The 27,527-nt window shown below is 44.9% G+C and overlaps 2 long non-coding RNA genes across 3 annotated transcripts; both read right to left on the bottom strand.

The window, feature by feature from the left end:
- Nucleotides 1–27,005, bottom strand: LOC134513567 (uncharacterized). 2 transcript variants are annotated; one of them, XR_010070463.1, is made up of 4 exons: nt 26,810–27,005; nt 23,883–24,032; nt 2,125–2,181; nt 1–593 (listed from the first exon to the last, which is right to left on the bottom strand). It is a non-coding gene; the product is annotated as an uncharacterized LOC134513567 (long non-coding RNA). The 2 variants fall into 2 exon arrangements; XR_010070462.1 differs by lacking the exon at nt 26,810–27,005 and adding an exon at nt 24,662–25,001.
- On the bottom strand, nt 11,664–16,585 carry LOC134513568 (uncharacterized). Its single transcript, XR_010070464.1, has 3 exons — nt 15,299–16,585; nt 14,756–14,929; nt 11,664–11,843 (listed from the first exon to the last, which is right to left on the bottom strand). It is a non-coding gene; the product is annotated as an uncharacterized LOC134513568 (long non-coding RNA).
- Nucleotides 27,006–27,527: the final 522 nt, after the last annotated feature.

Genomic DNA, 27,527 nt, shown 5'->3' with positions numbered 1-27,527 from the left:
TACAGAAAACAATTCTATTTAATAGAATAAAAAACAAAGTCATACCCACAGGTAGCTCAGAGTCATGTCAAGGTACATGTCTGCTTCTGATCTGAACTCTCCAGGCGCCCTGTTTTTCCCCATGCCCACCCCCACACTGCAATTTGGACACAAACAAAAAAGCCTCCCTGTGCAGTCATCCCGGTGATATCAGATGCCCCTCCCCGGCAGCCCTGGGTGACAGCCCAGCCCGTTCACCCTGCGTGTTTGGCATGTTGCTTGCATGGGGTTGGGATCATGCTCATTGCTCATCTTCCTTGTCCAGGTCAGATGTAATTTATCCTGTGTAATTCTGCTTCCTGTGGCAGATTCGGTTTGACAGGGTTTTCTCACTTTCTGTTTCATGCTGCTAACTTGTCTGTACAGACGTAGGCACCACTTAGTGCAAATACATCTTTTATCTGCAACATCTTTGGGATATTTTTATCATTGGTGGTTTGCTAATTTCCCACGATCTCCCTTCTCTGTAGCACATTTTAAATGTAGCATGTCCACATTACAAAATTCTTCCTCCTCCTCTTCTTCATATATTTCTGTACTACGTTATGAGAAATCTAGGACAAATAGCATAATAATAATATATAAAATATAATTCAAAATTTTGCCCAAATAAAACATAAACCGATTCTTCTTAATCTTACTGCAAGAACGCATTATCCTCAGTTCTTTCAAAGTTACAGTACAAGTTCATGTGACATGTTTTGGTAACCCCGGAGACGTTCCTGTTCAGAATCTCACCAGAATGCAGATGCAAATGTTCCCAAAGTTTGGAAAGGAAAGATCACATCTGTAATATTGCTTTACATGTATGCTGTCCTTTGCTAATTGGAGTTCCTTCCTTGTTTATTTTGCTGGCAGGTTCCAGGTACCTTTCTGTCTGCATAGCTCAGCTACTGGAATTGGATGTGCAAACCCAACCCCTGCCAACACCAACCAACCCCACCCTCATTTCAAACTGCCTGATTGACTTATCCACCTGTCCGGTTTACATGACATTGCTAATATCCAACTCATCATAAAGGTTACATTCTCAATTTGTAAAAGCTGACACATCTTCATGGAAATCTTGACCTACAACTGCCAGAACCCAAACTGAAGAGCTGCCAGGGTGTACCAACCAGCTAGCACACCGGGGAGCTACACGCAAGCTGCCGTAGACTCCTGGATCAGGAAGGTTCCTCTGTAAACCATAGAGTATATCCTAAACTGCACTGTGTAGGCTGTATGGAAACACCTGAGTGGGACCAACGTGAGATAGCAGTATAGCTATGCTAACATTATACTCCACCCGGGCTAATACATCTCCTGTGAAACCTACGCAGAGCTGTATGGTGACTCCAATAGTTCAGCTAAGCGGATGTGTCTACGTGGCACTGCTTGGTGCTGTGTAGAAATGCTGTGATCCTACCTGTGATTTCAAACACATCACCCGCTAAATATTCTGCCCCATCATCGCTGAAAGAGCAGGTCACTGCTGAGGAATAGAGTCCAGAGTCGCTTAGGAAATCATCATGTTTCCTGGATCTGTGTCTTTTTCCTCCTTCACCAATCGTTCAGCAGTAGCAGCTCTATAACCCGGGTGGGAAGTGCCCTTCTCCCTCTCTCAATACTTCCCCTGAGTGGTTCTTCTGTTCAGTTCGTGGCCGTGTTCCAAGACCACCACCTCAAAGACGTGCTTTCTGCCTTCAGCAGCAGGGGCGTCTGGGCACATTTTCCCTAGTTCAGAACGTGCCTGGCATCTCACATTTGTCACAGCTTTGCTGATTCTGTTCCTATTCCCAGGTCAAGTGCCAGATTTCTCAATTTTTCTGCTGCTTCCATCCTTATCCTGCTGGTGATGGCCAAATGTGAGGGCCACCAGTTTCACAGAGCCACCCAACCTCTCACAGCAATAATAATACCACAGTGGACATACAGTAACACAGTGTCCAAAGGGTGACACTTGGACATGCTGTGCTGGGTACCAGAAGGTGGACAGGAGTTAACCACTGACTTATCCTGTTTTCCAAAAGACCCACCAGGCTCCAAGCTAGGCCTGCCCTAAGGCACTGGAGTTAAAAAGCAAACGAACAATTGAATTCCTACATTTAGATTGCGAGTCCAGACGTTTCGAATCCAACCGGGATCTTTCATCAACGGAATCTGAAAGAAACAAAGAATAATGAGGAATAAAAGAGTTAATTAACTATGCACAGAAGTTAATGTATCCAGGCCTCAATTATGGGCCTTGAAACCCAGCTGCTCTAATGAATACCTCTCCTGTGATTCCTTTGTACACCACCTTGCCCTTGTGGCGTACCCACTTTGTATCTGTACTGAGAGATGTTCTCAATTCCCTCTTTCCACCATCTCAGTTTTCAGGGGTTTTGCAGCAGGATTTAGTCCTCTGCTAGTAAGATCTGTATCATCGGCTAGAGAGAGAGCTTGGAAGCAGGAGATCCCTGTGAGCGCTGAAGAAGCGCGGACCTCAACAAGCTCTGTTTATTCTTTTGGGGGATGGGGATGCCCAATGGAAAGGACAGGGGCAGAGCTGTAATCCCACCTTGCTGCCTAGGGAAAAGATCTTTTCATATGGCAGCATCCCTAGATCTGTTCATAGTACAGGAAGACCTCTAATACCCAGTAGGACAGGAAAAGGAATTCTGTAGGACAAGAAGAGCACATTTCAGCCCCTTTGAGGCAACCTGGAGTTCAGCAGGTGTTTAGCAGAGCCAGGACTTCATTCCCTGAGTAGTTCCCTCCTGACAGGCAGCACAGGAGCCTCAAGAGAGCGGGTGTACTTTCAGAGCCAGAGCCCCAAAGCTGAGGTGGCACACAAGTACTGTGACAAACCGCTTTCTGAGTACTCAGAAGTAGGAATGAATGATGACTTTCTTTTTCAAGAAGCCACAGCTGCAAGACACGTTGAAATAAATGACTACCTAGTAAAAAGGGTAAGCTTCCAGTGTTGCTGGAGATGATGGGACTCATGTTTAAAATAAAAGGAAAAGTTATGGAAGAGAAATTCTGTACTGCATTCTATACTATTTTTGATTCCATAGTGAAATTTTACACTGAAAGGACTAATCCTACAGGATTGATAACTATGATGATACGAACAAATGATTTGAAAGATTTCCCTTTGGTGCATAGAAAAATTCACATTCAAATATGGCCAGGTTTGCTGGTGGTGTGCGTTCTGAAAACATTCATCTTCCCTCATATTCAAATCTCAAGATCTTTCAAGCACAAATACCAGAAAAAAAAAAACCAAACTCATTCTACTCTTTATCATTCTCAAGTTATATGACACCCAGAAGACTGTGCAATCTTACTGAGCAAGTAGAAATGGTATGAAATGATTCCTTTTCTGAATTCTGTGTCATTTAAATACAGGTAGTGAAACAACAAATAAGGAGGAATGAGAAATAGAAAAACAAGCATTACAGAAATAAATTTGCCCGGTTGTGGTAGGTGCAGTTCTTAAGGGTTCCATTAATGTTCATTACACTCACTCACACACTCTGTTATATGTATAATTAGAATAACATTTCATGTGGGTGATGTGAAAAGTAAGTTTGGGGTGGCACCGTCAGGAGAAGACAGTAGAGGTCTGGCACAGAGCCCTTCTCTGTTCACAACAATACCTTGCGCTTGAGCATTCCATTAGGGATTGCACCACACTATTCAAACACCATTTACAAGTCTCTCAACAACCTTATAAGCCAGGAGGTATTATTAATTCCATTTTCCAAATGAAGAAAACTGAGCTACACCCTGATTAAATGACTTACTCTGTGTTACAAAGGAAGCTTAGCATCAGAATTAGAAACAGATCTCTTTCCATATGGCCCATTGTTTTAACAACAATCCTGTCCTTTCTTTCTATTATCAGAAGCAGAACAAAAATACTGGCATTATTGCACCAATAATTAAATAAACGGAAATACTCTCACAGGCTAAATTATTGACTGAAATATAGATGTGTGTTGCATGCAAATGCTGGGTTTAATATAATTACATTTTCCTGTTGTCTGTACCTGTTTGTGTTTTAGATGCGTCTTGATGCTTTGTTGACCAAGATGGTGGCTTGAAGATATCATAGCATTGACTGCTTAGGGATAACATTAAATATTTAGAAGATGAAATATCATATCAAATTCACAGTAAGTGTTTATATAGTTGATGTTTGTATTTCTGGTGCATACAGAATACATATGGTGTATGTGTTCTATATATAGGGCAAGTTTCATCCTATTTTACACAGTCTGGGATGTGGGTCTCAGTGTATATCTTTAGTCTTTGTCACTTTTTGAATTCTAGGAGCACTTGCACCTCTCAGGGAGCGGTGCCAGCCTCGTCCATGTCTTGACCATGTAAGAAGGAAACCCAGATGTGTGGGCTGGATGTAGTGTTTGGGGAACAACTGGGTTAATTCCCTGGAAAATGCCTGCCCCACAGTTTGGCCGGAGCCTCCGGATTTCCCAAAGTAAATCAGCTGTGCAAAACAAGAACCATTTGGGGTACCAATCTGCCAGCTGTGCACACAGCTGGGTCCAGAATAGCTGCTTTGGGGTGGGCTGGAAGGAGTGGCTGTGAAGGCAGGCAGTACACAAGGAGGTGACACCTTCTTACTCCAAACATCAGGGACACGTTGGCAGAGTGGATCAAGGGTTTTCAGTATTAATTCATCCCTTCTTCCTCTTTTCCCAACCTTTGCAGTCTTTTCTGGAGCCCATCCAGCTAGAAAACAGCTCATATGAGTAGATTTCTTTTCAAATATCTGTATTTATGTAAGGATTAGACTGACCCTCTCTTTCTTTTTTTTTCTTTCTGTTTCTTTCTCCTTCTTTCTCTCTTTCTTTCTTTCCCTCACTTTTGTTTGCTCTTGCTCTCCCTCTCTCTTTCCTTCTCTTTCTTTCTTAAAAACAATCAAAGTTCCTGATAAATCACATCTACAATTAAATTAATAAATCTCAGAAACACAATAATAGGAACTGCCACAGGAAAACAGTACGTTTCATTAGCAGAAAAGTCAACAGTGTGTTGCAACAGCGTTGGTAATTGTACAATAGTGCTGCTGCCTGTGCATTCAGTTCCTCTGAAAAACAGTGGTCAGAGACGGTCCTGTAAAACATTCTTTGTGTGCTGGTGTAACAACCACGCGACTCTCCAGGATCCCTGCCAGCAGTTTGAAAGTACAGTTAATGTCGCAGTTAAGTATTTGATCTTTAGAGTTGTCTAATCTCTGCTCCTGCTCGCATTTGAAAAACAACCCTAAGGAGCTTTCATTCAGTCCTGCAATTAGTGGAAAAACCTAGTATTTATTGAATGATACTTTGTCCATTGTTTAGAGTGACTGTTATAAATCAACTGTCTTCCTTTCGTATTTAGTAGGCTTGGGAATGCAAACTGACATGAGTAAAAATGATTTTAAAGCAGAAACAATGCGTCAAACCTTTTTTTCAGCTGTGCCGGTCTCTGTAGTCACCCTGCTGACCTTAGAGAACAAAGCTAACGTAGGGAAAAGATGACCTTGCACTTAAGCTAGTGAAATAGGACACAAGGGCTATTCCTGTACAAGAAAACTGAACAGTCATGGCACAGGAGGAGGTGCTGGGACACTCTGGTCTGTGCCCTGACACTGGAAGAACAGCCCTTGGCACGGCCGGAGCGCCGGCCAGCTAACAGCTCCCAGTTTGGGAATGAGCACCGAGCATTTCCAACAGGCATCTGAATGGGGTCAACCGGTTTTGAGGGCTGAAGGAGCTTAATAGCATGGAGGTGACTAGATCGCGCCAGGCAGCATCAAAGCCAGAGGATGGGCACCGTCACTGTTTACTTCACTAGCACCAGTGTAGCCAGCAGGTACAGATCTCCTCTGCAGCTACCTGAGCTTTCTTCCTTCCAGGAGTGTGAACGTATCACAAGCCTTTGTTGTTCAGTTCTCCTGATGTCTAATAGGAATAATATCCTCCTAAGCTTCAGGGTAAATTCATTAATATTAATAAGAAAACTGTAACTTGTGGTGCAAAGCAAAATTTGCCTTTTAATCCCTAAAGAGAGGCTGTATGATCCCATCTTGGCCAGTCTGGCAGCATTAAGCCAAGCTGTACTTTTCCCAGCTAAACATGAAGCATTTGAGAAGAGATTTCTTGTAGCTGACAGAAGATGGAGTAAAACAAGAGAAACTTCGGAGACAACAGATATTATGGCATGATATCTGCAGTAGAACAGATTAGTCTATACGTCATACTCTCACTAGAGTGAAAAATATATAAAAATATTGCAAGGAAAAAAAATATGAAAAGGTGGTAACTGTAATCCATGGCTCCTTGGGAAAGATATGGAAATGCAGTGAGCATGAAATGCAACAGGAAACATTTAGGCATTAGGAAAATTTTATAATACCAGGCAAAGGCATGCCTTGCCGGAAGAGGCTGACATCTGTCAGAGCAGGCTGAACATGCATTTGTCAGAATGTTTTAATTATAGTTGGATTTGCCTCTAGGCATAGAAATGGACCGGACGATCTCCCAGTCTGTTCCAGCCTTGTATTCTATTATTCTGCGATAAAGTGACACGTCAGGGTGAGGCTGCATTTTCCGGAGCTCTTTCCTCGCAGTGCAAAAAATTCAGAAACTGGTGGTGAAAACCCTGTTACATGAAATTTTTTGAATCTGACTAAGAAAATAGTGCAGAAACGAGCTGTAGGGAAGCATGGCAGAGTAGCCAAGGGGTGGACTGGGTGATCTAAGAGGCTCTTCTGTCTCAAACTTCCGACTCAGTCTCACGACATCACCTGACTGGTGTTTAACTCATCACACTGATGCAACAGATGCTGTAAACAAAGTTACTCATTTGTGAATTACTCAGGTAATTTAATTCTGGTTCCTACACTAATCATGCCTCTTAATGTAGTTAAGCACACACCGTATGTGTGCTTCGTTGCTGCTAATACCAGCTAGAAACACCCTATTTCTTGCCTTGGGGAGCACGTGATTTTAAAAAACAATTTCTGTGTAATTATAAGACCCAGCTCTGATGCCCAGAGGTGATTTACATTTTCTCTGTAGTGTGGGGGCCTAGCGCAGAGCGGCTGATCTGTTCTTTCACAGACACCCAGAGCCAGTACCTTTGAGGGGGGGATGCTATCTCCACTACAGACCATCTTTTAAGCCACGAAGAGGAAGGAGGGCCGCCTTCTTTTAAGATAAGACGACAATCCTAAATTTAGCGCATGACCAAATCACCTTTCTAAATGACCTAAAGAAAAAAAATCATTTCCTAGTATCTAGAATAGTCAGGTTTGACTGACTGGAGAGGTGTAGCTAGAGTCAGGTGAAGCTTGGGACATCAGTAAACAATGTCAAAGAAATGTAACTACTGAGAGCTCCATCAGAAACTGCAGCAGTGAGTTCCTGGTCAAATGGCCTGACATCTTAACCCACCATGCCAAATAATTGCGGTCTACATTTACTTTCTACAAGAAGGCTACCAAAATATAGCCAACTGGGCTGCAGGAGACCACATGGGGGGCTACAGCACATGGAGATCAGCACAGTTTAAGTACTTTGCAACAGGAAAAGCATAGTCAAGCTTTATCATATGAAGTGGAGGAGGCCCAACAAAAAAACAGTTCTGCTTTAGCACCTCACTCAAACTTGGCCTGCATCGTTGCTTGAAAGCAAAGGAGCCCTTGTGCTCAAGCACTTTGGTAGTTCTGGGGTCCCAAGGCATCACATGGAGAGAGAGGCACAGGTATAGGGTGGGAAGATCCCAAGCAGCTTGGAGCCTCCTCACTTGCGCAGCCCTCACAGCCTTCATTGCTCCAGGGACAACATGGGAGCCGCGGCAGCTCCTCCAGTAAAAGCACAATGTTCTCCCTGCCCCATCACTGCTGATAATACGGATAGATGCATTTTTCACTACCTCAAGTTCCTAAATTATTTTAAAATCTAGACCTATGCTGAATGCTTTTTAATAATCCGGCATCCATGGCATTTCTGTGCTGGAGCTCCAATCTTCTTGCTAAGCGTCAGTGGGAGATGAGGACCTGCAGGACTGCTGCAATCTGCAGCAGAGCCCAGGCAGTGGTTTGATTGATAACCACATTTGAAAGTGAGTTCGAGCAAAGGTAGAAGGATCACTTCACATCAGTTAAATTATTTAGCCAGGCACCTTGCTGAGGATGTCTCAGCACTGGGTTAATGTGTGAGACTCCAGCGCAGGTCTTTGAAATACACCCATCCATGTGCTTTAGGCCAGGTCTGAATTCCTTCTGCCGAGCTCCTCCCATTTCTTAACCTCTCTTAGTCACAGCGAAAATTATCAGCTGTTTATCTAAAATCTTATGACACATCTATTGATGGCTGATAAACCCCATTTCCTCATCTCCATCATTTGGCTGGAGGAGCGTGTTTGACCGCCGCCTCCATTGGCTGGCCTGGTGGCCCCACCGGCACGCCTGCTGCTTGCTTTTGGCGGAGATTTTAATGACTGCAGTTAACACCGCACTTGGGAATGTTCCTCTTAGGAACTCCCCCAGGCTACCAAAAGGTGTTTCATGAGGTGATGTTTCCACATCACCCCATCATCACACCCTCCCTCGTGGCCTCGGCCTTTCCAGACCCAGGGGCCTCCCAGCCCTCTCCTTTACAGGGCAACCTCACCCTCATGCCTGGAAATGGCGGCTGCTGGCAGCAGCTCTCCACCGCACCACCGAGGAAGGCCATACATACCATTCACCAGAGGAGGGTTAAAACGACTGCCTCCTCCTCCTCCTCACAGTTAGGGGCAGAAAGCTGGCTGGTAGTGGAGCTCCACAACGGTGGTATCCGCACCATACATGCCCTTTTGCACGTTGGGCTTAGCCTTGTGGCAAACTTTGGGTCGTCCCAATCCTCACTGTTACATACGAGGAGTTCAGAGCTAGAGCTGGCAGAATATGGGATTTGCACCCGTGAAGAATCTGGAAAGTTTTGGGGTTTCATGATAAGTAGAGAACAGAGCAAGCTGCTGCCTGCCCCATTGATACTCGCTCTGAGACTGCAGATACCTGCTTAGTCATGTGCGCAGGGGACCCTCAGGAAGAAAAAAAGTCAGGAGCTATTAAGAAAGTCTTGATTTAGTTCAGACGTATTCTGGTCAAACAGGTATGGCAGCGGAGCTAAACGCGGAGCAGTCTGGTTTACAGGCTTGAGAAACTGGGTTTGTGACACACGCTGGATCCTCAGGCTCTGCGGCACCCAGAAGTACTCAGGAGTAAAAACTGCTATAACTGCTGTGCTGCTGCCTGCTCTTAAAATAACACCGGGCACAGTCTGTGTGTGTTTTCACTTGCTGGTATATTTTGCTGGAGGTTGCATGCAAATACCTTACAGAAGCTTGTGGGGAGCTTTTGGAAAGGAGCGTTTCCCTGATTGTTTTCTGTGTAAATCTGGGCAGGACTTCCAGGAGTGGGGATGGGGTTAGGAAGATGACAGTCGCAAAACTGGGTGCTGCACGCGGAAAAGCTGTCCGAGCCTTTGGTGTTGTGAATTGAACCCTTTGTCCGTTTGTCTAACGCAGCTGCCTCTGCAGCGTGCCGTAGACGTCACAGCAGCAAGTGGGAGGTAATGGTCACATCTGGGGCCGACCTTTGCAGATCAGCTGGGCTTTTTATGCGCTCTGTTTACTCGCCTTGTTCGCTTGTAGACTTTTACTTGGAGGTCTTCCCTGTGGGTATCGTAGCTATTTCAGACTGCAGGTGATGCTTCCCATCCCCCTGCCCATTGATTTGTGGTAAGCCTCCCATCAGAATGCAATTTATTAATTTATTTATTAATTAATTTATTAAGCGGATTAAATTTTGCCACAGACTGAAGTTGCTTCGAGTCAGTACTGATATCTGCTTCTGTATAAGTTACAGTCCAGAGTCAGCAAGAGTACTGACAGAGTAATGCGCACATCAGGATTCAAGATCTGGCTTCACGACAGGTTTGAAAGAGTGATAACAAGCCTGCATTAAAGCGCAAGTGAATTAAAATATACAGGGTGGTTTTTTTCCACTTTTCTCTGTCCATCTAGGAAAAAAAATACAGGTAGGTTTACTATGATTCCTTCAAACCTTCCATGCAGTCAAATCTTAAAGCCTCACATGCACATTATTAACCACAGAAAAATGGTATCATTGTCTTATGAGTAGTCTTCATAGATTTCTTAAAGTGATTTTCTAGCCACAGCCTTTTAAGGAGTAAGTTTAGGTTATTTCGTAGAATGTGGGTACATCTGTAATACGGAGAGGCCAGAACCTGTGTCCCAAGATCATCTTTCTGGAGTGGAAACAACAGGAGAGGAAAAACAATCCTACATCTGAGGGGTGGGTGAGGAAGTTCGGAAAATTCCATTGGGGCTGGCGCTATCGCAAGCTTTCTGTGCTCTGCTGCACAACCCAGCCAGCCTCACTCGGCTTCTGCTTTTTTTGAATATAAAATAGAGAAAACAGGATCAACCTCAGACTACTGTTACGAAACTGAATTTCCCAATGTTCACAAAGGTTCTGAGTTCCTTGGGTCAGCACACAGGGCTCACGTGTAGTAAAGACTACGTATATGTAAAAGTAAACACAAGTTCATAAATAGACTTTGGAAGCAGTTCCCTACTGGATTTTATCCAGGAGGTCAGAAAATAAGGAGGAGGGGAAAGCTAAGGGTGTCTTTCATTGCACGTGATTTGTTTTTCTCACTAACACTACACACTGTTCAGGACTATTTCTAGGAAGAAGGAGGCAATCATAAAAACCAATCAAAATACGCTACGGCTTTGCTGATTAGTAGATAAACAGCACGTGCTGAACAAGAGGAAGTTTTTGACTCACATTCTTGGGCAGAAGCATCACAGAATGCAATGTGGTATTAGTCCTGGGGCAAAAGTTTAGTATTTGTTGATACAGAAAGCTTTAAAAGTCTTTAGAAATATTTTAAGACATGTTAATAATCCCTTGAGCTTAAGCAGGCTTTAATTAATACTAAAATAATTGGATTGGCTTTGAAATTCGTCCACCATGTAACAATATCACACTTTTAGAGGTTCGCCTGCCTCTCCTCCTACTTCCTTTAGTATTTTGGCTAAACCAGGCTCAGTGGCCTGGCATCTATTGCTCTCTTTTGTTAAATGTCATACAGTTTTTATCCAGGCAGCGCAATGCTATGGGTGAAACTTTACAGATCCCCAGCTGTAGAGAATGCAGTTACATCGCCAGCGGATGCTCTACACAGGGCTGGCTGGCCCCAGAATAGAGCAACAGGTCCTATCACTAACTCCAGGTGTTTATTTTACGCTCCTGAAGATGCCGTTGCTGCTCGGCTGGCGGTGAAGCAGTGCTGGATTGATGCAGCAGCAACCAGCTGCCCTCAGGAACACTTTGGGACTCTGTTCTCTGGATTTGTAGCTTAATAACGACATGGAGAGACAGGACTCAAGACCTGCACCACAAACCTCTCCCAGAGACCAGCAACATGACAGAGGACACCAGAGGTCCACCTCTGTCAGTGGAGGCTCCTGTGTGGTGTTTCTGTTACCTACACAGGGCTGGTCTTCCCCAGAGGTGAAATCAAGGAATTCGAAGCTCTATTTTGTGAATCATTTTTATCGAGTATGTTGGATTTTAAAGGTACTCCTGCGTTCAGATGGATGCATGTAGGCAGCGTAGGATGAGCTGAGAAGTTTCGTTGAAGTGTATGGCAGGGTGAGGAACATGCTGCCCGGCTGCTGTGAGGCCAGCGAGCGATCAGGAGGTGTGTCTGCTCCAACACTCCCGCCGTCCTGCTTTCAGGGATGCTTGTCTGCGGATTTATTAAGGCCTTTTACAAAGCAGAAAATAAACCACCGGCATTACCAAGCAATAAGGCCACCGTTTTTCAATAGCCGTGAACTGGCAGAAGCTGGTTAAAGTGAGGAACTGCCTCTCCCTTGTGTAAATGTCGTGCAGATCCCCAGCGAGCAGCATCTTCCCTGACCTTAGCCGGAGCCTAAGCCGAAGCGAGCTTACAGTTCCCTCTGTAGGCAGTGGAGAGGTAGAGACGATTTCAAGGGCTGATTTACTCCAACACAATCATTGTCTTTCTTTAACTGGGGAAATGAGCCCTTCTGTAGGGATGTCCCTCTCCTTCCACTGTACACAAATGCGGTAAAAAAACCTGCAGCATCCTATTTCACTGCATCTGATGCAGGTGGAGACGAAATGAGTCCATGGGAAAGCAGGAGGGGGGAAGCCCCAGGGAACCAGTGGGAATTCCAGCAGTGGCTGGTACTAAGTCTCCTTCCCCAGTTGCCATGCGAGGAAGGGCTAAAAGCTGATGGCCTTTGGCAGCCCTCCTCAGTGCAGGCTGAAGGCTCCCTCCAGCTCCTGCCAGAAGCTAAGGGAGAGCATTTCTGGGTTGGATGCAGCCCAGCTCTTGCATACATCTTACTTGGGTGCTCTGTGGAAGGGAAACCTTTTCCCCACCAGCCAGTGTCCCCATCCCTTCGGATCTGTGATCCCTCACCCCCTGACTCTGATGCACTCTCGCCGTTAACCCCCCATCTCTGCCCAGCCTTTCTTCCAAACCCAGCTCCGTCCCCTCAGGCTGTCCCACTAATAGCCCTTTCCTACTTATAGGCTAAAGGAAAAGTTCCCAGCCCATGCTAAAGCTGAATATCCGGGTCCTGCAGTAAGCACTGGGTTAATACTTAGTTCATAATGTTTTCATAGTGCCTGAGCCATCGCAGAAACCTCCCTCTCCCACTCAGCTGCCCAGAACCACTGAGAAAACAGTTGGGAAACTCGACCATTGCCTCTCCTGCTGCGTTAACCTGTCACCCATTAGGGACATTCTTCCAGCAGGAAACTGGACACCTGCTTTGGGCTTCTTGCAGTCATCAAGTGTTGGTATAGTATGTCTGCCACAGCCCTATTAATAAACCACCTTTTTGTCTGTTGCAGTTATGCCAAGATAAGATGCCATTCCCCTTCTACCATCCGTCTTCTTTGTCTTTCACGGGTCCCAACACAGCTTTCCTTTCTGTGCCATTTCCTGATCTACTGAGATTTGTGTAGCATTTACAAGAGGAGGAAGTATATAAAAATTAGTGAACTAGTCACATAAATAAAGTTACAGGAAACTCCTTGTTGTCAGCTATACCATTAGGGCCTGACTATCCACAACCTACTACCCTAGGGGGAAAAAAGAAAGGGGGGGAGAGAGAAAAAGTATATTAATTTTGAGCAAAAGCTAAGCTTTATGGCACAGTTTATATCCAAATGTGTTGCTGCAGAAATGTTCTGTGTCCATCTTCGTGGACTCCTACTTTACAAGTCTAATACAGCTGCTGGAGGGGAGCAGAAGGGACAGGTGAAATGAAAAATAAAGCAAACTTCCTTCTTCCATGATTTTAGCTCCCTTCACTTAATGTTATTTTATACAGGGGTGGGAGGGGGGAAATATTGTTATGTTTATAATCTGTTTATTAAATTCATTACCCCTCTCACGCACAGCACGGCCTCCATGAATTTCCAAGTCTATTACAAAAGCTGTTATTAGCATAATCCCCTTTTAGCAGATGGAGCAACCGAGAAAGTTGCGGTGGGTTGCTGACACTCATCCAGCAGCACAAGGGAAAACAGCTTCGTCATCCCGTCTCAGGCCAGCACCGATGAGGCCAAGAGCTCCGGTTCGTTTCTCAATCTTAGCTGAGAGTCAAGTCTTACTTCACTTACATTCAAGTTTTGGCCTCTATTGCACACACAACATAAAAGTTCCAGGGGAAGGGATTTATGAGTACGCAAACATTTTTACCAAAGGTCATGTCTGTATTGCTTTAAATTAGCTCCATTGCAATGACTGTTGCATTTCCACTGACCTCCCCAAAATGCCAGGACTCGGTCAGTAAATCCAATTTAACTAAGGATATAAACACAGAGGACATTTAAATACCCATGGGAAAACCCTCCTTCAAGTTTAATCTGTTTTGGTTTAAGTTAGGCTAATACAAATTCAGGAAACTTGTTTTTCAAGAGAGTGTTCATACAAATATTTCTTGAAATTTATTTATTTATTAAATAGCATATTTCCATTGAATTTTCTAAGCGTTCCCTGCATAAAAGCCCCCCTGCAGGTGGTCTCTGACTCATAAAAACCTCTAAGCAAAAGCTGGCAGACTTGGGGGGTGCTCGGACATTTATGATAAAGGGAGATCCCTGAACTCTAGAGATTTCTCAGAGATATTTACTGGGATGGAGATCCCACAGAGCCCCGGCTTGTACCTCTGCCTCCTGTTTCTCTGCCTTCAAGCACCCAAGAAATGAGTCCATGGGATCCTAAAATATTTAGGAAAATATAGAGCAGTCCATCATGATTTCCAGATTTTAAAGGAAAATTAATGATTTTATTAGCAAAGCTATGCAGAACTCCTAATTGCTTGTGTAAGTAAAAATTAACCTTGATATGCTTGATGATATATTATTTGCTTTTTAAAAGGTCCCCTCCATCGCGTGGCAGCTTGCTCTGTGGAGTGTGTTAGCAGCGAAGCTCTGCTACGTGCAGAGAGTGAGCAAAGAGAATGGTGCGTTATACCCCAGCATAATGCAGAAAACCCACCCCTGAGACGTAAAAGTAAATAAATGAAAAACTTTCGTACTGGTTAGCAGGTACACGAAAATATGGGGATGTAAAGATGCATCCAGATTAACTGATTTATATTTTTTTTTAAAGGATACGTCCAATTTAATTGAGCGCGGTTGCTGCGGGCTGTTAGTTACCACATCGCCTCATCTCTAACCAGGGGAAGACAAATACCAGACCTCAGCCATAAATAATGTGGGTGACCACTGGAGGTCACTTTTGGTTTAGAAATCCTCCACGTTGGAGGCCTTTTGACAGCAATACAACTGCTGAAAAAGCAGAAAAAAGGCAAAACGGGGGTTTGCAACTTGTTCATGAAAACTCATTGCAAAATGTTTATTTCATTTTAGGATACTTTATAGCCTAAAAGGGCTTCAGGGAATTCTAGCAAATTCTCTTCATGAAACAGCTATTTTCACTAATTTTTCCATATTACAGAGTTTTGCAGTGTGGCTGTTTTGGCCTGAAAGACAATAACATTATTAAATCAATGAATTGAAAGAAAAACTGTAAGATTGGGTTAGAAGAAGAACATATTTTCTGTCTTTGTGGCTATGCAGACACATTACTGGCTCTGCATTTAAAAGACAATGTTAAAACTCTTCACCTGCTCCATGGATCAGCTATCTGCCTCTTACCTCAAAGGCTCCAAGTTTCCAGCTTTTGCCATTGAAGAAGTAAAGAAGGAGCAAAGAAAAGCTGCGATGTTCTGGGCACTGCATTAATTTCTAGATTATTCCTGCAAAATCTTGCTCCTCTGAGGGGGTCGTCCTTAGGCGATTGCGACAATTGCCGTCAGAGGCAGGCTGTGTCTGAATAAAAAAAGGATTTTTAGCCCAGCCTCCATGTTCAGCCTCTTTCTTTTTGCGGTTTTTCTTGTTTGTTCAGGCTGTTATGGAAGGGGAGCTGCTTCCTGGCCTCTCCTGCTTGGGAGCACCTATGGAATCCCTTTATCCCTTGTGTTCCCTGTCTCCTGGGCAAAGGACAATCCGCTCACCCACTGGAGCAGTGCAGCTCAGCAGCGATGCCACAAAACCAGCCTTACTGCAAGATCAGACCAAGGCTTTTGTGAAATTCGGAAGACAGAAAGGAAAAGAGGAAGAGAGAGCAAGAGAATACAGAAACCACATAAATCCCTCCATCAGGTATTTTCTTCTTGGCCTTTCTGAAGGAATGGAAAATTTATCACGAATGGGCATGTCTCCATTGCCTGGTAACGGCGCCTGTAATACAGCGCCCGCTGTGAGTAAATGATTGCCCTTTTGTGCTGTGGTCTGTGGTTTTGATGATGAACTTCCTGAGAGACTGTAAAGATAAAAATCACAGCTTGCCACTTGTTGAAGATTTAAAGCGCTATAACTTCTAAGTGGTACTGCCGAGGGACAAACAGGCTCTTGACTCCTGCCCCTGCGCGCCATGGCCCTGCCCCAGAAGGTCAGTTGCTGAAACCTAAGTAAAACTCATGAGCAACCACACAAAATTCCCGCCCACGGGGGGAGTCTCAGGCCCCTACAGGACGCAATGCAAAGAGGCTCTGCAAAGCTGACCAGAGACGGTCCTTTGCTGTCGGCTTTGCAGGGAAACCATCCCAATACAGCAACAACGGCAGCGGCGCAGGCGTACAGAGAGCTCGGGGTTGGTGATGAAGGTGCAGTAGAAGATACCAGCTTCAGCTGGACCAATACAGACCATAGGTTAAATGAGAAATGGTTTCAGGAACTTCTTTTTCCTTCTGCACTCATATATATGACATTATACTGGTAATCTCTCAGAAAAATGGTGGCCGATTTTCCCCTGAGGGTGGCTGCTGGTACCAAAAGAGAGAAAATTAATTCTGAGGATGGTCTCAGGGTCACTTTCCCTCCTCATTTCATGAACTGCAGTCCCAGGTGGGATGTGCCACATTTCTAATACACGGTGCATTTAAACTGGGAGCGTGGGGGGTTGAGCTGTAAGTCAGCGTGCCCTGTCAGGATGCATGCAATCCTTGTGCATGCAAGGCTTTTCAGTACAACGTATCCTTCTCTTCTCACTGCTCCTTCGCTCCACAGGCAAGCACAGCTTTGCTTTCTGTGCCCATGCTCACTTCCACACCTGTCTTTAGCCCTTGACATGATGATCAGAGGGCTGGAGCACCTCTCCCATGAGGACAGGCTGAGAGGGTTGGGATTGTTCAGCTTGGAGAAGAGAAGGCTCCAGGGAGACCTTATAGCCCCTTCCAGTACCTAAAGGGGGCCTACAGGAAAGCTGGGGAGGGGCTCTTTACCAGGGAGTGGAGCAATAGGATGAGGGGTAACAGTTTTAAACTGAAAGACGGTAGATTTAGATTAGATATCAGGAAGAAATTCTTTACTGTGAAGGTGGTGAGACACTGGAAGAGGTTGCCCAGGGAAGCTGTGGATGCCCCATCCCTGGAAGTGTTCAAGGCCAGGCTGGATGGGGCTCTGAGCAGCCTGGTCTAGTGGGAGGTGTCCCTGCCCATGGCAGGGGGGTTGGAACTAGATAATCTTTAGGATTCTTTCAAACTCTAACCATTCTATGATTTTATGATTCTATGATATATGCAGCTCCGTTTGCAATTTCTTAATTCTAGCTCTGTAAAAGCAATGAGACCCACAAGACCATTTGCTCCCATTTCCTTAACACCTGCCCCCCAATATAATTTCAAGCAAACTAGAAGACAGTTCTGCATTTTGCCGTGAATGTTCTTCTCCGATGATCTACCCAACTTGTGCTCATTGAAACCAGAGGACACGTGTTCTGGGGTGCCAACACGATGGTCCCATTTTGTGCACACCCTGTTATGGCACCCACAGCCTCGTGGCTCCCTGGGTGACAGCGGTGGGAAACGCTCAGCTGATGACAGCCCAGCCCTTATCTGCTGGTTGATTTGGAGTAGAAGCTCTTTGGGAGCCTGCAGTGTAAGCGTCAGACTTCTGCTGCTTTTCAGGAAGCTTCTTCTTATCTCCCAGAGACAGGGGACTTTAAATGGAAAATTTTTAACCTTCACCATGACTGGTAAGAGCTGGATAAATTTTTAAATGCAAAGTGGGTAGCAGGAAACAAATACATATCACTGCTGTCAGAAATCCCAGATTTTAAGGCAGCCCTGGTTCTTGGAGATGTGTTTGGGCTTTCTGCCTGTTTGGACTCGGTTTTTCTTATGTGCTCCACTTTTAGGAGTGTTTCACACTTGCAGCCCAGCTCTCAGTGTGGGTTATTGCTTAGCCACTCGGTCAGGGCTGCTGAAGCTCACCCTGGGCTGACCAGCCCTTAGCCCATGGCTTTGAGGTGGTGCAAACTCCTGCTCCAGGTGAGGTTCGGCAGTCACAGCCCACTACAAGGAGTAATTGGCAACAGAGAGGTTAACACTCCGCTTGCATTTACAGCAGCATGAGATAAATAAGTGTTAATAAAGCATTACGCACCATGCAGAGAAAGGTTATCATGCAAAGGCAGCGTAGGCAACAGGAACTGGGGGGCGAAGCAGCTGACAGCCTTGGCAGTATTTGCCTGTCACTTAGTGCCCTTGCAGCCTTTGGTCCCCGTGGACTCAGCTGAACTTTCAAATCTATATAAAGACAGGGCAGGCTCTCTGAGACATGATCTCCAGATACAGAAAGATGGCTGACCTCCGTCAGTCTGCTCTAAATAAAATGCAAAAGGACTTGGTCTCAGGTCAGTTCCCCTGAGAGGTGCTCTGGGAGCTCCGGGGTGAACCGCAGGGAAGGGTCTGGGTTCCATTTACTGCTTGTTTTTCAGTAGGTGGGAAGGCAGCACACGCGCTTGATGCTGAGGGCGAGCAGATCTGTGGCGAATACCTCTGAGACTTATTTACCCTTGCAAACATACCTCCTCCAGTCGCTGAAGTGTCAGCCCTCTGAAATGGGAGCAAGGGGCTGCAACTGGGCGGCACCTGCTCCCCGGGCTGCAGCTGCTGACCTGTGGGACATGTGGGGGGAGGGAGCTCCTGCCTCTGAAAAGCGTGAGGTCTGCTCAGCAGATGGCTGCAAAAAAGGCCCAACAAAATATAAGAGCGAGAGTTGGGGTTCCTCAGTCTGGAGAAGAGAAGGCTCCAGGGAGACCTTATAGTAGCCCATAGTATCTAAAGTGGGCCTACAAGAAAGCTGGGGAGGGACTTTTTACCAGGGCATGTAGTGATAGGACAAGGGGTAAGGGCTTCAAACTGGAAAAAAGTAGATTTAGATTAGATATAAGGAAGAAATTTTTCACTCTAAGGGTGGTGAGACACTGGCACAGGTCGTCCAGAGAAGCTGTGGGTGCCCCATCCCTGGAAGTGTTCAAGGCCAGGCTGGATGGGGCTTTGAGCAACCTGGTCTAGTGGGAGGTGTCCCTGCCCATGGCAGGGGGGTTGGAATTAGGTGATCTTTAGGGTCTCTTCCAACTATAACCATTCTATGATTCTATGGAAACAGAACAAGAGCCCACAGCGTAGACCCTGTGCATAGGGCAGTAGTTGAATCCTTGTGGCTGTAGAGATCAGCCACAGGACAGAAAGCCAGGGGGGCACCAGATCCTTCAGTGGGCAAGGTCCACAGGCTGTGGCAGTCCCAGAGCCCACACTACTCCCGTCTGTGGGGACAGCTGGGAACCGTCCTGCTGTCAGAGCAGCCGGTGGCATCCTTGCTGCAAAGTGCAGGAGACTCAAGGAGATGGAGCCGTGGGGTGAGTGGGCTCTGGTCTCCAGCTGGTCTGAGTCGGCACAGCATCCGTGGGGGGAGAGCAGCCTCTATGACTCTGGCCCCAGCCCACTCTTCACAGTTTCACAGGATAACTGTTTTCTTGCAGTAAAAGTCTCACAGTGAGACACACACAGATGGTTTTAGCTTTCCAAAGAAACTGATGCTAATTAAATTGTTACTCCCACGGGAATTTGGTAAATCCAGGACTGACTGCAGCCCTGGAGAAATGACAGTGTTTTATCAATGTTTTATCCCAGGTTTGGCCTGGGACTGGGCAGAGATGATTGGTAGAAACTTGCCCTTGAGAAGTCAACGAGTCCTTCTCCTGTGGCAGCATCAACTGCAGCTGCGGCGCTGGCAGCAGATGGCAACTTAATTGCAGCAAGGCTTTGCATTTCTGGAAGGCTTCTCCCAGGGGACAGCAAAATACAATACAAGCTTCAGGTTAAATTAACCTAAAAATGTTGGAGGTAGGAGGGAAATGAAGGTTACCACTCTCAAGTGTGCCCATTTACTTCAGCTACCCCATATGAGCGGCTCAGGGGGGATTTTCACAGATGCTCAGCCCTTGCGGTTCAGGTGGAATTTGTAGAAGTTCCTCTGAACATGAGGGTCTTGAGCCAGGATCTCAGAGAGAGCTACCTACAATAAGTGGAAATGCTGGAAAAGAAAACCTGAATTTTGCCTAGGGCCATATGGGAAGTTTGTATTTGATTCAGAAATTTGCAGATTTCTTTGTGTCTGCTATGCTTTGACAGGCCCAATCCTGCTCTAAAATCTGGTGATAATGAGGGTGGGTGAGTGCTTTCAATGTCCCACCTAGATATTTCTGTAATTAAATGTGAACAGCAGTGACAACATTGAAAGAAACACCACCACGTGGAGAGTTTGGAGATGTTTTAATAATATTCTCTTTTCTCCAATGTGCTTTTCTTGCTAAATAAGTTACTGGCTTTCAATGCTCACCACAAAGCATGACTCAGAAAATCCCCCCCATGGCTCAGCAGAAGGACAGCAATGCCCAGGGATGCCAGGGGGCAAGTCAGGCCAGGCACCATGTCTCCATCCGAGATGGTCCCATCACCCTGCTGAATACGATTGCTCTTTGCCCCAGGCTGGAGGAGCAGAAATGTTCTCCACACATGGCCCAGCAGTGGCCGTTTGGGCAATCTTTGGTTAGAAGAGCAGCTCCACAGCCACCCTGAGACTCCTCCAGCCCAGCTGGTGGCTCTCCCTGGAAAGCCGGAGCCAAACAGGCCAACGTGTCTCCCCAGGAGCAGCCTCACACCATCCTGCACTGGCAAGACAGCTGCCTACCCCACAGGATTTCAAGCACATCCTTAAAACCAAAATAAATAACCCCTGACTGAACTGGTGAAACAAAGAAAAAGCTGGAATCCAAACGAAAAAGGGCCTTCCTCCATGTCCCCGCCAACAACCCCATCCCTGCACATCACACTTGTGCCAGGCCGCCAACAGCAGCACCTGACACCAGCCCAGCTGCCAACACATGCCCCATGTGTCCCTGTCCCGGTCACCAAACGGGAAACTAGGTTTGCATGCCCAGCTCGCAGCCATCCGACCATCGCACCACTTTGCTGCAGTTGTTATTTATGGCCTGGCCTGGCTCTTTGGTGTTGTGTGGGCACGAGCCGTTGTGGCTCCACCACCTGGCTGGGTTACCCCAGCAGAGCAGAGCAAACAGGGTGTCACAAGGCCACCCCGCAATGCAGCCATGTCCAACCACGGGGATAAGGGGCAAGCACGGTTTCAGGGAGGCAGAGGCCAGTGCAGGAATGTTCCCTGCCCTCTCCAGCTCCCCCAGCCCATCTTGTTTGGCAAACATGCTCAAATGGGGTCGCCAGCGCCAGCCCCATGCTAATGGTGTGGGTGGGACGAGTTCCTCACCAGTAACACATGGCCCAGTTTGTCAGACACTTGTAGACACTGTCATCATCTGCAGGTTGGTGAAAGAGGTGCAAGAATGGGCTAGAGGTATCCACCTTTGCATTATCCATACAAAGTTGTGGCAATGCACTGTAACACTTGTGGAGGATTTAGAAAGGCAAATATTTAAGGACAGCATAACCTAAACACCAACATGGGTTTCAGGTCACGCTGCTCCGGCAGAGTCCTCCCTTCTGAACATTCCCAGTTCCAACAACACAGGTCAGTCACAATTTCCTATTGAAACTTCACATGCCGTCACATTGCCAGTGACTGGGCAAAAGTGGAAAAGAAACTGGACTGATTCTGCAGGGTTTTAAGGTAGTTTTTCCTTGCTGCTTTACTTGTGCAGTTACCAGAAAGCTGTCTGCCTAAGTCTCTCTCTGTTTCGAGTCTAAGGGCGCTTGTCTTTAAATTCTAGTACCACCATCCCCACCATGTTACATCAGCTTCTCTCAGTGGTGCATAATTTATTTGTTATTTTTTCTTTATTCCTCCTCTGAAAGGGACAGAGGTGTACAATCTCAGTCATATCCTTAGGGAAAGAAAATGTCTGCATGAAATTCTGTTTGTGCGGTCCTCTTGCAACATCATGGTAAATCAGAGGATGTGTTTTGAGGTCTAGACGCTTACAAAAACAAATTTTCGCTTCTGGAAGCATGTAATTTTTTAATCACATGCTACATTTCAAAGCCTAGGGCTCTTTATCTTGTTTATCTTTGCATAGCCAGGGAATCTTTTTATTGAAGAGCTCTCTATTATCATCTTTTAATATTCTCAAATATGTGTATTCTGTCATCCTCTCCAAGGACCAGAGTTTTCTCTGTACTCTATGATACACCAACATGCAGAAGCACTTCAGTAAATCTATGGAAGCAAATGGTCCTTAGGAGAAGCCCAGAGTCAGCAGCTCCTAAAGGCCAACAGCAACAGTTTCAAATGATCTTTACACATCTATTTCTATCAGAAATCCAATATGCTGAATAACACTGTTTAACTTGTAATGAAACTTATACATTTGTTGCAGAACAGATTGATCCATGGAGCAGTGGGATCCTTGACAATTTAACAGACTTATATGTTAAGGAAATTCCCAGAAGGAAACTTAAGCTAAAGTACAAAACATACAAATGCAATAGTCAAAATGTTGTGTAGGACATCTTAATTTTTAATAAAACTGATAGCCAGAAAACCACTGGCATTTGAAGTTTTAAAAAAAAAATTTAAATCCCTGCCTTCTTCGTTTATACTCAGACTTTGGTTTATATTCAATGTAGTTTGGATGTTCCTTAGCACTCCAACCATCTGCTAACTCTTCAGTACCTATCTCTCCACACCCAGCCTCTGTTCTGCTCAGTCTGTTGGGGATTTTCAGTGGAAATAGAAAGTTTCCACTTAGGTTTAATTAAGAAATCAACATCTATAAATTATCTTCCTACCCATCAAAAATAGACATTCACCAACACACAAATACTGTTGCTCGCCAGGAAACCTGTGTCCTGATAGTGAGAACAACTGGCACTCCTTTTCATCCTCCTTTCATGGTCCTCCAAAGATGAGGCTATTTTAAATCCACATTCCTATCATCAGCTAAGCCAATTTATTCTATGTCTTTTATCTTCAAAAAGTAATTGTCTGATATCTCCTTGGGCACCTGCAGGAAATATCACTTCCATGCTTACACACACATTCGTGCCTGACCACAAACACTTAGAAACCATTTCAAACACTGACATTTTCAGAAAAATCATGGATATGTATGTCTATAGAAAGACATGGAAATTTAAGGTTATGAAATTAAACCATAAATACTAATTTCAAGACATAGAATTGGTTTTAATCACTTTGATGCTTTTTTTTTTTTAAAGTAATTGAAAGCCTTGGTTGTACCCTCACCTCTTTGCCTGAAACTTAGAGAATTCCCAGGCCATTCAGCAGAGCTGTTCCTATTTCCACTCAAAGCCCTTTCGGAGCAAATGCATCCTCTCTTTCCATCAGAAAACCGTACTGACCCACATCCTCTCTAGGAGCATTAGGCATCAAGCCCAGATCTTAAAGCACGGGACCAGGCAACCGCTGGTAGTGGACCGTCAGTGCAGACTGTCTTCCATTAAGGAAGTTTCTGTCTTACTAAAAAAATTATGGCAAGACATTTCTGTATTTGTAATAGCGGTCTCACTGGCTCTTTTCCTAATGCAGAACTTCACAGCAAACATTTACATTATTGTTTACAGCATTTTCCCTCCATTATACCTAAAAGGTATCTTTCAAGAGTGCTGCTTTGCACGGCCAGTGAGACAGCAAAGCAAAGAGCACACAGCCAGCCAGGTTTTCTTGTAGCATCTGATAGACGCAACAGAAGCAAAAGCAAGTTTTCCCGATTCCTTTTTTTTTTAAGTGTCCACAGGTAGAACTCGAACAGAAAAATCTAATCATTAAAGGAAACTCAAACTTCAACAGGAGAGTAAAAAATGTTGATGATACTCAGTTCTATTTAGGTTCGCACAGCACAGTTACTTTTTTCTAGAGCTTTAAAATTATATTTATGCAACCTTAGGGCATAAGATCTTACCCAAGACCAAGGGGAGCCAGTGGGGGTCTCTGGCTGGTCTTCCTCCTCAGACGACGTCCTGAGCCGATCGTTTTCCTCCATTCTTTGCATTTGCTCCTAAAACCACTCTTGGTTTTGGCCATATACAAAAATGCTGCCTTCACGTTTTAGCTGTTGACAACAAAGCTCCAGCGAATATAATTTCGCAGTGATCGTGTTTGCTTGCTAATTTTACCTGCTGAAGTTCTTGGAAGCACAGTCAGAGCAAGAAACCTGAGCTCAGTAAATCAGAGCACACTTTCCTTGCGACTGACTCCTCAAGTATCCTAATTAAGTCATAAGGTTTGGTGAAAAATTAGAGCCTGACAAACATAAATTCACTTCCAAACAGTCAGTGTCCTTACTTTGATGTGAGATGTTATGGTCAGACAGTTTGCTGGGTAATAAATTCCGTGAAGAGAATATAAGGAATTTTCACTGCCAACATTTTATTACCATCATTAATCATATTTTGCATGGATTTTAATGGTTTAATTTTGTTTTCAAGACAGGTTCTTTATGTCAAAATCTAATTCTGCCTTTCTGCACAGCTGCACAACTCCACAACCACAACTGTGTGCGTGTGAAGGCAGCACAGCTTTTCCGTTCTTCTGGGCAATCAAGTTTGAAAGAAGGTCATTTTCTTTTCCGTTTGTCCCTTTTGATCTTCCATTTCTGTTTGGTTTGGTACCCGAGTGTAGAATCCAATTATTATAGATATCACCCTGTGTAACTACAGACAAACTTGCCCTGATACCTACCTGTGAGACCTCTGGTTCTGTAAGAGGGGACTTGCCGGGTCCAGCATCTTGAAATCACTTCTGGCAGCCACCAGGAATGGCAGCTTAGTCACCAAGACCAGGCTTGGAGGAGGCTTTGTGCCTGAACTGACCACTCATTCATAGCTGTGATATGTTTTTCAATTCACAACCTTTAGCTTGAATATTATCATCATCATCATCATCATTATTATTATTATTATTGTTATTATTATTGTTGTTATTATTATTATTATTACTACTACTACTACTACTACTATTCCTCTGCTTATAAGGTATCTGGCTGCAGTAGCTGGTGAAACAAAATCGCTGTCAAAACTCCCGAACCCTTCTGATCCATCTCTGACTTTGGCCAAAAGCTTCTAAATCTTTCCACTGAGTCATTTCATGAAATGGGCTATTTATAGCACAGCGCTGCAGGAGCGTCCTAGCTTTAGCTATGAGCTGATAATGATTATCAAATGAACAACATGCCGAGCCATGTTTGATATTTAACCTTAAGCTAAATGCAAATTCAGTAGGTAAGAAAATAATAAAGTGGTGGAAAAAGAGAACTTTGGCAATATAGCGTTGAGTAGAGAAACAGCCTGGTGCCAGCCCGCGGTCTCTCATCACTGTGAGTGTCACTAAGCTGGGCAGCGTGCAAAGACAGAGAGGACTAAAAAGTGACAGCCCTCCCTGACAGCTGGTAGCCCACCAGGTGTTGTCAGCTTGAGGATCACAGTCGCCCAGGCTGTGGTTTGACACTTGTTTTCAACAGCAACACCAGCATCAGCTGGACTTGCCTCCGTCGTCGTCCTTATCCTAAATTACAACATTCAGGGCTTTTTAAAGTCTGAAACAGTTTCCTAATTTATTCTGGGGTCTCAAGAAGAGCTATGACACCCCAGCTGAGAGGGAAGCCCACTGCTGCGTGGAGTTGCCTTTAAGCTTCGGGAGTATTGGGAAAGAGGTGTTATTCCTGCATCAACCAAAAGTAACACAGCTGCCAAACAGCTGCAAAAGTCTGCCATAGCAAAGGAAATGTCAGTTTGCCTCACAGGACGGGCATCAGGTGCACGCAACACCCTCTCGGCTCACTCCAGTTACTCACTGGGCCTACGGGAGTCTGCTGGGGTGCCCTCAGCTTCCCTCCTGCGCTGTCATACAGCTTTGTGCTCCTCTGACCTGCTCCTGGCCTGAAACTCCGCCACTCTGGCCCACTGGTGCCAGTCCCCAGTGGAATTCCCACCTTAGGATCACAGAGACATCTGGAAGAGATGTAATTTTCAGAGAAATTGATGCTTACTTCGATTCTTTCACGTTTCATGTTAGAAACTCAGAATCTGAAGTGGCCCAAAAGCCAAGTCCCTCTCAAGTTGTAGGCTCACACTTCCAGGAGAAAGCAGCACCGCACTTAAGTTACCAAGATGCTTAAGTTACTTGTTTCTGTTGTATGCCGAATGCTAAGACTGTGAGCACAGAAACCCATTTATTAGCCGCCTGACAGATCACATTTTCTTTCTGGAACAGTTTCGGGGAAGGAAATTCAATACAATTCTTCTCATTTCATCTAAAGAGGGAAATGCCACACCTAATGAATTTCAATGGCATTCCTGCTTCTGCTGAAAGGTCTATTCACTAAACTTAAAAGATAGGAACCACTGTTTGTTGGAGTAATTTTCCACTCTCCCACCCACTTCTGTTAAATTTGCTCTCAAGCTGTGATGGGTAAGTATAACAATCTATCAGAAATACTGTTTAAATCATTGTAATAAGTCATGTAATGTTTATTTTTAAAATTCTTCAAGAAGTGGCTGTGCATCTTTCCCACCACACTGTATTTCTGAAGCCTTTGTCCTGTTCTGCACCGTCCAACATCAGAACCTTTCTGCTTTCACCAGGAAGCACCTAACAAGTACGAGCTTTTCTTCCCTGCAACACATATGAACCCAGCAACTGCTGTTCAATGCATCTGCTGGTATCCCACGTCCAAGGGTGACCATCACCAAACACTTTTGATCAAGAAGTCCAGACATGGAATAATAACCAGCTGTGAAAAGAACTTTCTCTGTAATTTTCATAAATTAGAACAGTGGTTCCCAGCCTTTTCCCAAGGTTGCCGTTCCCACCAGCTTTTCCCCTTCTCACCTCCTCCGCTGCCGTGCCCACACAGCCAGGCCACTCTCTCTTTGCCTCCTTCCCAGTGTTCCCAGCGGCTGCTTTTGCTTCACTCCCTTCCCATTTCCCCACTCTCAGGACTTCTTGACTTTGCTGCTACTTCCCCAGTGGGTGTTTTCAACCCAAGACACACGTGGAACAGGGGGGCTGACACAAAATTCAAAGAAGATGTTCTCAGACTCACAGTTCACATAAGCTTCACAACAGTTTTTAGACTCCTGCTCAGCTCGTAGCCTCTGTGACGTCCTGTAGCAACGAGTTTCATCATTGAATAATTATGCAGTGAAAATAGAAATCGATGTCATTTTTAAACATTGCCAAATGGTTTCACCGCGTGGTGACACAGGGTAAACAGGAGCCAACTTCTTTTTATAAACAGCGTTTGTAAATGCTGTATCATGAGAAGGAAAAAAAACATTTGTAATCATCCCAGGTTATTTAAATATAGTAATATTCGATCGTGGTAACCTTGCTGTGAACTTTATTTTGCTGAACTGATAAGATTATATCATCTTATTTTTAATAGTGTAATTGTTCAACTTAAAGATTAATTTAAGGTATTTTTAAACATAATCACAGCTCTACTATACTGGGACGCTGCCACTCACCTACAATAGTTTAACTTTCTCCAGCCGTTTCAGATTACTGCAGTTGCCGTCGACATAGCGCATGGATCTGCTCTTCTCTA

Source organism: Chroicocephalus ridibundus, chromosome 3 (genome assembly GCF_963924245.1).
Source record: "Chroicocephalus ridibundus chromosome 3, bChrRid1.1, whole genome shotgun sequence".
NCBI classification, from domain to species: Eukaryota; Metazoa; Chordata; class Aves; order Charadriiformes; family Laridae; genus Chroicocephalus; species Chroicocephalus ridibundus.
The sequence above is the reverse complement of the archived record's forward strand: the minus strand, read 5'-3'. Positions and strand labels throughout refer to the sequence as shown.